The sequence below is a fragment of the Oryctolagus cuniculus genome, chromosome 11 (genome assembly GCF_051225735.1).
Source record: "Oryctolagus cuniculus isolate XC-2025 breed Fujian yellow rabbit chromosome 11, ASM5122573v1, whole genome shotgun sequence".
Lineage (NCBI taxonomy): Eukaryota > Metazoa > Chordata > Mammalia > Lagomorpha > Leporidae > Oryctolagus > Oryctolagus cuniculus.
Window position 1 is genome coordinate 28,292,909 of NC_142877.1, and position 14,240 is coordinate 28,307,148.

Here is a 14,240-nt window from a genome sequence, read left to right on the forward strand (position 1 = left end):
GGGCCGGGAGCGAGGCTGCAGCGAGTGCGGCGCTGACAGGAACGCGCGCGCGCGCGCGATCGTGCTCGGACCCCGGGCCGCCGCCGCCGCCGCCATCACCGCTACCCGCCCAGTCGCCCCTCAGCCGCTTCCCCTCGCCATGGAGGCGAGGCCGCCGCCGCCGCCGCGGGACTCCAAGCCGCGGGCCGGGCGGCGGCCCTGAGGGCGAGTGGCGGGCCGAGACGCCGCGGCGGAACCAAGGCGGAGCCGCAGTCCCAGTCCCCAGCGGTCCCGCCCAGCGCCGGACTCGGTGAGTGCTCGCGGCCGCCGCCCGGGTGGGCTCGGGAAGGGGGGGCGGCTCCCGGGCGCGGTGGGAGGGGTCCTCGGCCGGAGCCCCAGCCCTCTTTTCCGGGTGCAGTCCCTGGGGCTCGTGCGGTCAGGTCCCGCATCCTTGCGCGGTCCGTAGGGGGAGGGGTCCCCGGAAACATGCGGGACAGGGCGCCCACCCGTCGAGGCTGCCCGGGAAGTTTGCGTGCGTCCTCCTGGGGCCTGGCCCGGGCGCTGCGTGGTTCATTCTGAAAGAACCGAATGGAACGGCGAGAACAGAATTGCTCAGGTCCATTTCGTGGGAGGAGAGAGGAAAACTCCTGGCTTGAGAAATTTTACTCTTGCGGTGGCCAAGTTTTCTCTCCTTTAAATCCTCCCCGATCCCCGGCCGGTCGCTTCATTTGCTGCCCACTCACAACTGTTGAGGCTGCCTAAGAAGGGATGTAGGGGCGCAGAGCTGCCCAGAATGCAAAATGAGCCAACTGGGTACGCAGCCCCCCTCCCTTTTTTTTATTTTCAGTAAATTAAAAAAAAAAAACGTTTAAAAGAATCAGTTCCCAATTGTATTTCCTGAAGTTAAAAATAATAAGGGCAGAGCTGAGCCCAAGGTTGAGGGATTTTTTGTCTTTTTTTTTTTTTTTTTTTTTTTTTTTTTTGAGGTCAGCGATATTTCTAAGACAGGAAAAGCAGAATGTGCAGAACCTAGTCCTAGCAGGGTGAATGCCTTCAGAAGCCAGGGCCCGGGATGGGGATTCCTGTTGTAAACCAGTCACATCTCCCTGGAGAGCACCTCAGTTGCCACCTGCTGGCTGTTGAGGCAGCCCGGGAACCAGAAGATGGAGGGCGAGAGGAGGATTGATGAGGAAAGGGCGAGCGTCTTGCTGCTTGGCCCCTCCTTTCAAAAACACAGATCTGATGCTGTCACTTGTTTACTTAAAAACGCCCTCGCTCTCCTTTTCCCATGGGATGAATGACGGCCAAATGCCTTATCAGGTCGTGCACGTTCCTTGACCTTCTTGCCTCGACTTACTTACTCTCTCACTTTGAGCCTAATGCTTCGATGCGCCTTCGTCGTCCGCCTGCCTAGCCATTCAGAGCGCCTCTCGCATGTTAGCATGTTTTTGCTTTCTGTGGTCCTCTTTCCTGCTCACCCTCACCTACCAGGTTCCATCTCTTCCTGCAAAGCTGTTCTTGTTGGAGAAGCTTCTTGAGGGCTGGGAGAATTCCTCCCAGTTGTCTTGTAGGTCCTTGTCACTTCCCAAGAGGGTTTGTGTGTGTGTGTGTGTGTGTTTCCCCTGGAGGCCTGCTTGGAGTGTATGTCCGATTCCCTATCTGCCCATGTCCATCCCACCAGGGAGTGGTCAGCAGCAGGAACTGGCAGGTCCCTTATCCTACTGGCCTCCCAGCTGCTTTACTGACCCTAAAAGACCACGTCCTGTTGGTTGCTTTTCACCTCTGTCTGACCAAGGTGGCCTGGCTGATGAATATGCTGTGTAAGGCATATGGGATTCAGGAGACTGTTACTGGGTACCTTTTAGCCACTTGTTTCCCATCTGGGTGAAATTCAGAACCAAGAGGGCCAACCCTCTGAAGTCCATTTATGTGCCTCCCATTTGCCAGGCGAAGGACTTGGGGTACAAAGTGAAAGTGAAGAGTTCACGGTCTATGCAGGGCAGGTGGATAGAAACAATTACACATTGCAGATGCCATGAGAGTGTGATAGTAATTATAGCTCTTGTCTTTTATTTGCCCTTGTGACAGGCTGTGTAATAAATATTTTCTGTCAGTTCTCTCACTTAATCTTTTCAACAGTCATGTAGGAGCTTACAGCTACTCCACAGGGCTGGGAGCTGAAGCCACATAGCACACAGCTGAGGGAATAGTGAGGATTTGAATCCAGATAATCTGTTTCCAGAGCCTTTGCCAGGCTATACCCTCCCGGGTAGTGATCAACAAGCATAGGGAAAAGGGAACAGCACAAACAGGCTGGGGGTGGAAGGAGCCCATTACCCTTGGGAAACAGGGAAGAGGTTAAACAGAAATGGATTAGGAGGATGGGAGATGGGATTGGGGTCAGCTTGGAGGGCTGTGTGTGCTGTGCTAGAGTGTGGGCAGTGGAGAGCCACTGGAGGATTTAAAAGAGATCAGGGACTTAACCTGACTGGGCTTTGAGAAAATCATCTGGGAGCATTGTGAGGCCAAATGCTGATATCCATACAGTTTAGGAGGTAGTGCCCAGATCTCAGAGGTAGAATCATATCCCCTTAGCCTGGAGGAAGGTGTAGAGAGAATCCTGCTCGGTCAGGGTAAAGAGTAATTAATGCATTTGGGAGAAAAATTTCTGCAGTGTAAAGAAAGTAAGTCTTCCCTCCTACCATGACCCCGGGACTCCTGTCTCTCTAACCGCCTCCTCAGGAATGGCTGAAGTTTCCAGTTTCCATGACCTTACAGCAACATTGTTTCTTTATAAACGTGTGTCTACCTGTCCTCACTCCTCTGACCATGGTGCATACCAGTCACATATTATTCTTTTTACTTAGTATATTTAGGAGATCAGTCATTATTAGTACATGTTAAGCTATCCCTTCTTTGTATTGACATTCTTGTACTTATTTCATTGTATGGCTATACAGTAACTTGTAACTAGTCTTCAGGTTTAACAACATTTAAGTTGTTTCTAGGCTTTTCTGCTACAGCAATACAATGAATATCCTTGTACATAATTTGTTACGTGTCCATGTGTAAAGTTTTCTGAACCATGTAATTTTAGAAATGGAATTACTAGATCAGAGAATATATGAATGCATTTTTTAATTTTATATAGCCCAGTTACTACCCCTTCAAGAAGGTTGTACGAATTTTTATTTATTTATTCATTCAAAAGGCAGAGTTAAAGAGATTGAGAGGGAGAGATCAATCTTCCATCCCGTGGTTCATACCCCAAATGGCTACAATGGCCATGGCTGGCACAGACTGAATTCAGGAGTCTGGAACTCTATTTGGGTCTCCCACGTGGTAGCAGGGGCCCAAGTACTTGGGCCATCTTCTACTGCCTCCCTAGGCACGTCAGCAGGAAGCTGGGTTGGAAGTAGAGCGGGTGGGACTCGAACCACTGCTCACATGGGATGCCAGCATCACAGATGGCAGCTTACCTTGCTGCGGCACGACACCAGCCCCATTTGTACTAATTTATCCTCTTCCTTAAAATGTGTGACTCAGTGGATTTTCATCAGAGTGTTCAACAGGATCACCTGAGATACTTTTCCGTTTCTATATGCTTACTTTCTCTCAAACCCCTCTCATACAATGCTAGCCTATTTATTTAAATTTACAGAGGGAAACATTGAGCCTAGAAGGATTGAAGTGACTTGTGCAGGGTGACCACTGTGGGTGGCAGTGGGCTTTTTTTTGCAACTCTGATATTTATATTTGCCCAACACCTTTCATGGGAAGTGCTCAGTGTCAATTTGTAAATGTTGTTGTGTTATTTTTCTCCATCTTCAAGTGGAAAAAATGAGATTCACTGGAGTTTGAATTATAAGCAGGAAGCTGGCCAAATATAGAATCTTGTCTTTTTATTTCTAGTACAGTAACCAATAAATGTTTCCAAATGCCAAAGCTGAAGAAATATTATTTTTAGCGAATCCCAGTGCAACAAAAATAGCAGTAATATAACACTAACTTAATAAAATTGAGCAGCAAATACAAATAACCCAACATTAATATTTATTTTAATATATTCTCTATGAAATAGAGAATCCATTAAATTTAAAATTTATTTTAAATTTACATTCATGTCAGTCTACGGACAGACTTATAATTATTGTTAGTACATGCAGAATTCGATTTAGAGTTCTTGAATAGCATAACATTTTATCTTTACTCATTTATGTGTCTGCTTTATTTTAAATTGTAATATGTATTCCATGTATTGACAGCCATCGTTTGTGCAGTCCTTTTTATTCTTTCCTGACAAAAATGGTATTTTTTCTAAACCTGAGCATCCTTGTTGAAATACTTCTTTCTTTTGGATTTTCTTGGACTCTTCGCCCTAATGTGGTCTCACTGAGTCAGAGGATGCAGTTTCAGTGCCAAATTGCTATCTGGAAAGGTTGAAGTAGTTTACAACACCATTAGCAATTTATATGAGCCTGTTTCCTGACAAGCCAGCCAGTGCTATTACAAGTAAAACCTAATATTTTATTAATTTAAAAGAAATGCAATGCTACCTTGAATTAGATCTAATTTACATTTCTTTAGAAATTTACTAGTAGCTCATTTAGATTTCGAGGTACAATGCTGTGATACATATCCTATCCAAGAGTTATGAAGCTAAAGCCAACTTGTGGTTGAAGACAGACATGGTTGATGAGTTAGAAATATTGTGGAAGTCTAGAATATGATCACGTCAGTGTGAGTTACAAGACTGGATGCTGTTCAGATGAATGTACCAGGCATTGTGCCAGGAACTGAGATACCCCAGAGGAGGATGTGATGTCTATCCTCATGGCACTTAGGGTTAGTGCAGCAGACAGACGTTAATCACCTTATGGTAATTACAGATACGATGGATATGATCAAAGGAGAAGGATAGGGTGTCTTGGGAGTGCCAGAGAAGTTCAGCAGTTAAACAACATTTGCAAAGGCTCTGAGCTGGGAAGGGATTTGGTGGCTCAGGGCAGTGCTTCTCTAACTTAAATGTGCACATGAACCATCTGGGAATCTTGTTAAAATGCCAAGTTCTGATTCAGTCGGTCTAGGGTGGGACTTGGGATTCTGTATTACTAACTAGCTCCTGGGTGAGGCAGATGCTGCTAGTGGGTGGGTCACACTTGGTGCAGCAAGGCTTAACTGAGAGCTTGGTGAGCACCTGAAGCTGGCTAACTGTGGTGACCAGAAAGTGGCAGATGGCATGCAGTGACGTTAGAGCAACAATTCCTGCTTCAGGTTCAGCTGGGGAAGTTACAGAACTCCCGAATACACCCCCCCCCCTTTGATTTAATTGGTCTTAAATAGAGGCCTGAGAATATGTGTTTAAATTCTCTAGATGATTCTAATGTATAGCTAGGCTTGAAAAGCTACCTGACTATAGAGAGGCTGGAGCCAGAGTCGAAGACTATGCCACACAAAGATTTTGGACTTTATCTTGAAGGCAAAGCAAAGCCATTGGAGGCTTTTAAGCCTGAGAGGGAACCGATCTGATCTACAGTTGTTGAAAGTTCTTTGTGGCTGCAGTCTAGAGCAATGGCTTCCTTCCTTCCTTCCTTCCTTCCTTCCTTCCTTCCTTCCTTCCTTCCTTTCTTTCTTTCTTAATCTAGAAATCTTTTATTTAAGGTATTCAAACTTCATGCCTTTCATATATACAAATTTAGGAGCATTAGTGATTCTTCCCACCCTTCCCTCTCTCCTGCCTGCACTGCCACCCTTCTTCCTTCTCCCTCTCCTATTCCCATCCTTATTGTTTTACAAATATATATTTTCAATTAACTTTATACTCATAAGATTAACCCTACACTAAGTAAATAGTTCAGCAAATAGTATGGAAAAAACCTGTTCTTCAACAGTCAAGACAAGGGCTGTTCAAAATCATCACATCTCAAAAGTGTCAATTTCACTTCTATGGATTACATTTTAGGTTCTCTGTTAATTACCACAGATCAGGGAGAACATACAGTATTTGTCTTTTAGGGACTGACTTATTTCCCTAAGTATAATGGTTTCCAGTTGTATCCATTTTGTTGCAAATGATAGGATTTCATTTTTTTTACTACTATATAGTATTCCATGGCATACATCTACTATACTTTCTTTATCCATTCTTCAGTTGATGGACATCTGGGTTGATTCCATATCTCAGCTATTGTGAATTGAGCTGCAGTAAACATGGAGGTACAGAATACTTTTATATACTGATTTCATTTCCTTTGGGTAAATTCTGAGGAGTGGAATGGCTGGGTCATGTGGTAGGTCTATATTCAGATTTCTGGGTATCTCCATACTGTCTTCCACAGTGGCTGTACCAGTTTCCATTCCCACCAACAGTGGATTGGGATACCTTTTTCCTCACATCCTCACCAGCATTTGTTTGTTGATTTCTGTATGAAAGCCATTCTAACTGGGGTGAAACCTCATTGTGGTCTTGATGTGCATTTCTATGATGGCTAGTGATCCTGAGCATTTTTTCATGTTTCTGTTGGTAGAGCAATGGCTTTCAAAGAGAGGTAGACAAGATAATTCACTGGGGTTCTGGAAGAAAAGTTGGAACCTTTTGTTGTTTATATCTAAAAATAAGAAAGGGATAGGCATTTGGTGTAGGTATTGAGCCTGCTCGGGAGGCCTGCATCTTGTATTAAAGTGAGTATGAGTCCTGGTTCCACTTCCAGATTCCAGCTTCCTGCTAATGCACAGCCTGGGAGGGCAGCAGAGTTCCAGCTTCCTGACTTTGACCTGGCCCATCCCTAGCTGTTAGAGGCATTTGGGGAGTGAACCAACAGGTGGAAGATCTTCTCTGTTTCTGTCTCTCTGGCAGAAAGGTGAGATAAAATATGTAATTTAAGGGTTGTTAGCAGCATCTTCTTTGGCTTGTAGGTCATAAGGTATTAATATGTTAACTATAGAACTTTGGGTGTCCTGAAGGAAGAGAAGGAGTTCTGTAGCGAGCAGGTTCAGTGTATTGCAGTGTTCTCATTAAACTCACCCTCACAAAATGGACCTGCAAAGAAAATACTAATACAGCCACAAGCAAACAAACAAGATGGCAGAGCTGATGCTTGTCCCGCTTCTGTGAACTCTTGGTGAGCTATGTGAGCTATTCAATCAGATAAAATAAGTCAGCTCCTGGCATGAGCACTTAGCCTGGTGATTAAGCTACTGATTAAGATGCCTGTGTCCCTAAGACTTCTGGGTCTCCCACATGGGTACGGGGGTCCAGGCACTTGGGTTATCTTCTGCTGCCTTCCCAGGAGAATTAGCAGGGAGCTGGATCAGAAGTGGAGCCGCTAGGACTTGAACCAGCAGCCACATGGAAAGCCAGCATCCCAGGTGGCTGCTTAACCTGCTGTGCCACAACACTGATCCCTATTCATTTGTTTATTTTTATTTGAAAGCAAGAGAGACAGATCTTCTGTATGGTCCATTCTCCAAATGCCCACAATGGCCCAGACTGGGCCAGCCCAAAGCCAGGAACCTGGATCTCAATCCATGTCTTCCACATGAGTGGAACCCAGGTACTTGACCTGTCACTGCTGCCTCCCATGGTGCACTTTAGCAGGAAGCCAGAATCAGATGCGGAGTCAGGACATGAATCCCTCACACCTCAATAGGGGATGCAGCCATTCCAAGTGACATCTTAACTACTGCACCAGATACCCACCCCAGAAGATGTATTTTTAGTGTTAAATGATTGCCATAGTAAGAATATTGGTATATGGAATAATTGTCTAAATGTAAACTAACAGAACAGCTGCTTTGACTGAATAAAAGAATGAAAGTCACTCTTTGCCTCTTCATGGCCATGCTGTTGAGTCAGGTTATCATTTGTTAGTTATCTTGTGGTAGGGTTGTTGATGTATGCAGTTTTCTTTTAAAAAAATGCCAACTTTTGTGATGATAATAGCAAGTATAATTTGGAAAATTAATATCAATCTGTCTCTTCAAGTAAAGGTCTATTTCAACATGGAATGAGAAAGTAATTATTTTTTTCTTAGAAAGAAATGTGCTGTGGGAGAGCATTTTCCTCAATGTAATTTTTAAGAATAATGTTTATTGAGATATAATTTACATACCATAAAATTTAAAGTGTATAATTCAGTGGTTTCAGAGTTGTGGAGCCATCATCACTCTCTAATTTAAGAACATTTTCATCAATCCAGAAAGAAATCCTGTACCTAGCAGATTTACTCCCCATTCTGCCCTCTCTCCAGTCCCTGGCAACCACTAATCTTTATGTCTCTCTGAAATTTGCCTTTTCTGGACATTTCATATAAGTGGAATCATACAACATATAACTTTTTGTGACTGACTTCTTAGCATAATATTTTGGGGGCTGTTCCATGTACTCTGTATCAGAACTTCATACTTTTTATGACCAAGCAATAAAATATTCCATTATATTGGATATACTATATTTGTTTACCCATTCATTAGTTGATGGACATTTGGGGCTGTTTCTACTTTTTGGCTATTGTGGATAATGCTTCTGTGAACATTCATGTGCAGTTTTTCCTGTTGGGTATATACCTAAACTAGTGGAATCACTAGCTTAAATAGTAACTATGTTTAACTTTTTGAGGAGCTGCTAAACTGTTTTCCAAAGTGACTACCATTTTACATTGCCAGCAGCAGTGCACAAAGGTTCTGCTTTCTCCATGTCCTTGCCAAGGCTCGTTATTTTTATTATAGACATCGTAGAGGGGGTGAAGTCATATTTCTCTGGGGTTTTTATTGGCATTTCTCTTATCAATGATATTTGGACATCTTTTCATGTGCTTATTGGCCATTTGTATGTGTTCTTTGAAGAAATATTTAGGTCATTTTCCTGTTGTGAAATTTGGTTATTTGTCTTTTTACTGAATTCTGTATATATTCTAAATACAAGTCCTTTATTAGGTTTATTATTTGTAAATATGTTCTCCCACTTGTAGGTTGTATCCTATGTTGTTGTGGACATAGCCTATATATGTATCCTATAGCCTGCATTGACTATACCTATGAGTAGAATTGCTGAGTCAATGGTAACTCTACTTTTAGCCCTTTGAGGCTCTGTACCTGCACCATTTTACAGTCAACAGCAGCATGTGAGAGTGTGGTTTCTCCACATCCTTGTCAGCACTTGCAATTGTCTTTTTTTTTTTTTTAAAGAATTATGTAATTTATTTGAAAGGCAGACTTAGAGAAGTCTTCCTTCCACAGTGGCTGGGCACTGGACCAGGCCAAAGCCAGGAGCCAGGAGCTTCCAGCAGATCTCCCATGTGGCAGAGGCCCACACACTTGGGTGCTGCCTTCTCAGGCACATCAATAGGGAGCTGGTTCAGAAGTGGAGCATCAGAGACCCAAACCAGCACCCATATGGGATGCCTGTGCTACAGGCAAGGCTTATTCCACTATACCACAGCATCAGCCCCTATTGTCTAACTTTAACCATCCTTTTTTTTTTTTTTAATCTTAAAATTTTATTTATTTATTATTTGAAAGGCAGAGATACAGAGAGGCAGAAGCAGACAGAGAGAGAGAGAGAGGTCTTCCATCTGCTGGTTCACTCCCCAAATGGCCACAATGGCCAGAGCTGGGCCTGTCTGAAGCCAGAAGCCAGAAGCTTCTTCCCGGTAACTTTGGCCTTCCTAGTGGGTGTGAAATGATATTGCATTGTAGTTTTGATTTGATTTTCCCAATGGTTCATGATCTTGTGGTTTTCTTTCATCTGTAAAAATTCTCATACTTTTACATATGAAAACCTTGGGAACATGTTTTTGTAGCCTGATAAAAATCCCCAAATGTATTTTTCTAAAAGTTTATTTATTTTATTTGAAAGTTGGAGTTACAGATAGAAAGGAAAAGGCACAGATCTTCCATCCTCTGGTTCATCCCACATGTGGCCTGCAACGGCCAGAGCTAATCCAAGCTGAAACCAGGAGCCAAGAAACTTCACCCAAGTGTCCCCCATGGGTGCAAGCACTTGGGCCATCTTCCACTGCTTTCCCAGATGCCTTAGCAAGGAGCTGGATTGGAAGTGGAGCAGCCAGGACTTGAATTGATATGGGATGCCAGCGCTACAGGCAACAGTTTAACCTGTTGTGCCACAGCACCCACCCTTACTCTTATGATTATATTAAAACAATTCCTTTTTTTTTTGAGTGAATAAATGAAATATTTATGGGTGCTGTTCAGTGGGGCTCTCTCTCTGCCTCTTCCTTTCAAATAAATACATAAAATTGTTAAAAAAAAAAAAAAAAAAAGAGGAACTAGCACTGTAGCATAGCAGGTAAAGCCACTGCCTGCAGTACCAGCATCCCATATGGGTAGTGGTTCAAGTCCTGACTGTTCCACTTCCAATCCAGCTCTCTGCTTTGGCCTGGGAAAGCAGCAGAAGATGGCACAAGTCCTTGGGCCCCTGCACCTGCATGGGAAACCTGGAAGAAGCTCCTGGCTCCTGGCTTCGGATGGGTGCAGCTCCAGCCTTTGCAGTCATCTGAGGAGTGAACCATCGGATGGAAGACCTCTGTCTCTGTCTCTACCTGTGTAACTCTGTCTTTCAAATGAATAAAATAAATCTTTAAAAAAATGGGGGGTAGGCGGCGGCACTGTAGCGCAGCAGGTTAACACCCTGGCCTGAAGCACTGGCATCCCATATGGGCACCGGTTCAAGACCCAGCTGCTCTACTTCATCTCTCTGCTATGGCCTGGGAAAGCAGTAGAAGATGGCCCAAGTCCTTGGGTCCCTGCACCCATGTGAGAGACCTGGAGGAAGTTCCTGGCTCCTGGCTTCAGATCGGCGCAGCTCTGGCCGTTGCGGCCAACTGTGGCGTGAACCATCGGATGGAGGACCTCTTACTCTCTCTCTGCCTCTCCTCTCTCTGTGTAGCTCTGACTTTCAAATAAAAAGAAATAAATCTTAAAAAAAAAAAAAAAAAAGGTCTCTCTCCACCTCTGCCTCTCTGTAACTCTGCCTTTCAAATAAATAAATAAATGTCTTTTAAAAAAATTTCAGTGGGTGGAGGACTTTAGAGGAGAAAGTTATTGATAATTATTGAAACTGGATAATAGATATATAAGGGTTTATTATAGTGTTCTTTCTAATGTTGTGTATGTTTCAGAATTTCCATAGTAAAGTTAAAAAAGAAAAGTACTCTTATGTGGAGAGTGTGGATTTCAAACCTATTAGAAATGTAAAATGCGACATCTGATTAGTTTTCAACCTTAACCGCATTGGGGAGGATGGATGTTTATTAGCTAAATCTAAAAGAAAATGTTGGTATTATTGTGTGAAACAGAAGAATAAATAGTATCACAATTTAGTAAGCCAAGCCTACTAGTACTTCTTCCTTTTGGATCCATATTTATTTTTTTGGCTACCCAATATTGACATGAAATCAAACTTCCAAATTGCTCTATCACAAAGTATTAAAATAGGTACTTAAACATAATGAGAAATATTTTTATCATCTGGAGCCCACCTATCAATGTAGAAGGTTTATTATTTATTTGAAAAATAGAATGACAGAGATATCTTCCATCTCCTGGTTCATTCCCCAAATGTCCTCTAACAGGCAGGCTGGAACAGGCTGAAGCCAAGACCCAGGAACTCCTTCTGGGTCTCCCATGTGGGTGGTCAGTACCCAGGAACTTGTCTTCACTTGCTGTGTTCCAGCGAAGCTGGATCAGAAGTGGATTAGCTGATATTCCCACTGGCTCTCTAATATGGGATGTGGATGTCCCAAGTGGCAGTTTAATCAGCTATGCCACAATGCCTGCCCACAAAAATATTTTTAGAACAATTTTTTTAAAAGATTTTATTTTATTTATTTGAAAGAGTAACAGAAAGAGACAGAGACAGAGAGAAAAGTCTTCCATCTGCTGGGTCACTCTCCAGATGGCCGCAACAGTCGGAGCTGTGCTGATCTGAAGCCAGGAGCCAAGAGCTTCTTCCAGGTCTCCCACGTGGGTGCAGGGGCCCAAGGACTTGTGCCATCTTCTGCTGCTTTCCCAGACCATAGTAGAGAGCTGGATCGGAAGAGGAGCAGCTGGGACCAGAACCGGCAGCCATATGAGATGCTGGCACTTCAGGGCAGGGCTTTAACCCGCCACCACAGTGCAGCCCCAGAACAATTTTTATAGTAATCTTTTTGTGATACCAATGCCATTATTGTGATCATTATTATTTTTAATTGAGAGACAGAGAAGAGAACCAGAACAAGATTCTATCCCCTGGTTCATTCCCATAATACCTGCAACACCCTAGCCCTGAACCAAAGCCAGGATCACAATCAGGTCTCCCATGTGAATGACAAGAACCCCATTATTTGTGCTACCACTGCTGTCTCCCAGGATCTGCATTAGCAGGGAGCTAGAGTCAGGAGCCAGAGCAGTACGGGACACAGGGATGTTAACTGTCATACACTCTTTTTGTGAGTGACAGAAAGAAACAGCAAGACAGAAGACTCCACACCCCACCCTGAGAGAGACAGCACAACAGAGTGCTAACTTCTGTTTGCTGGCTAACTTCCAAAATGCCCTTAGTGGCCAGAAGGTGGGAGCCAGGAATTCAATCCAGTTCTCTCTTGTATGTGACAGGAACCTAACATCAATGCTGCCTTCCAGGGTCTACATTAAGGGAAGCTGGAATCAGAGCTGGGTCTGAATATCAAACCCAAGCACTCTGATGTGGAAGACAGGTGTCTTATCCACTAGGCCAGATTCCTGCATCCCAGTTCCTTTTAGGGAAACAGTAAAGTCTGGGAAGTGTCACACATGGCTCTGATAATGGGGCTACTGATACATCAGTGGAAGGTTTTCTCTTTACTAATGGGTAGTATCATGCATTTACAATATTGTATTAAGCTGCCTGTGAACCAGAGTTTGAAAACTAATTGCTGGTTAAGCTAATTGTCAGTCAATATTTGAAAACTGCTTGCACAGTTTATAGCAGCCAGGTTTCAACTTCTTCCCACACACAGAAGCTCAGTTCTTCAACTAACAATCATCTCTTCCAAAAAGCCAGAAATCTGGAACCCTACTAATGCCTCTGTTGCCTAAATAATACTTATCTACCTGCCTCCATCCCTGTCATTGTTCCTCCCACCCTAAACCAGTCCGGATTTGCTCCAGCAATCACCAGATAAGTCTCTGTACTCTGCCATTCCTTGATAATCAAACCTTTTGACTGCACACCCATCAGTTAAAAAAAAAAAAAAAAAAAAAAGAAGGAATTTGGGGCTGATGTTTGGAAGCCAGTGAGAAATGGTATGCCTGTGGGCATTTAGGGAGTAGACCAGCATATAGCGGGGAAGGGATGGCTCGCTCACTCTCTGTCTCTCTCAATTATATGTAAAATGCATATATTAAAAGGAACTGGGGAGCCTGAACTTGTACTGGGACGCTAATGCTCGCCTGAGTGCTCTTCCCATGCCTCCAGTGATGTGAATGGTTCTCAGACCTCTTAGGAAGTGAGGTGAATCCGAGTCTGCCTCTGCCTGTGCTTGCCGTGAGACCACTGCCTCCAGCGCCCCTGCCTCCTGCCTGGGTCTGCCTGCTTTGCTCAACAGCTGGATCACAGGACTTCTAGCCAGTGGCTCTCTGTTTCCCCAGCCTGGGTGTTTGTTAGAATGGTTCTCTGAAGACCTCGATCTGAAACCCTCAACACAGAAGCAGCCTAGGCAGATCATACCTGGCCCAGGATCTTTCTGCTAGTTGGTGAAAGTCATGGAAGATCCTTTTCTTTCTGTAATTCACTCCCATTAGCATGAATTATGGCAGCAGTTAGGAACCTCTGGAGGCAGTGATTCACAGTAGTAACTGGGCTGGAGGAGGTAAATTTGAAGTCATTTTCAAAAAAAAAAAGAGGGGACTGGCGCCGTGGCTCACTTGGTTAATCCTCTGCCTGCGGCGCTGGCATCCCATATGGCTGCTGGTTCTAGTCCCGGCTGCTCCTCTTCCAATCCAGCACTCTGCTGTGGCCCGGGAAGACAGTGGAGGATGGTCCAAGTGCTTGGGCTTCTGCACCCTCATGGGAGACCAGGAAGAAGCACCTGGCTCCTGGCTTCGGATCGGCACAGCGCTGGCCATAGTGGCCATTTGGGGAGTGAACCAGCGGAAGGAAGACCTTTCTCTCTGTCTCTCTCTCTCACTGTCCAAATCTACCTGTCAAATAAAAAAAAAAAAAAGACTTTAACAAAAAAGGAAAAATGTTTTGATATATTTTTAGTTAGTACATTTTTTTA

At 44.1% G+C, this 14,240-nt stretch overlaps 1 protein-coding gene across 11 annotated transcripts in view; it reads left to right on the forward strand.

The window, feature by feature from the left end:
- The window catches only part of PTPRA (protein tyrosine phosphatase receptor type A), a 154,509-nt gene continuing 140,269 nt past the window's right edge, over window positions 1-14,240 (forward strand). For 10 of the 11 annotated variants that reach the window (XM_089308164.1, XM_008256241.5, XM_089308168.1 and 7 more), the window contains exon 1: window positions 1-289. The gene's annotated coding sequence lies outside the window, so the exon portion shown is untranslated. The remainder of the gene's footprint in view (window positions 290-14,240) is intronic. The other variant, XM_070052012.2, reaches the window with a different exon arrangement.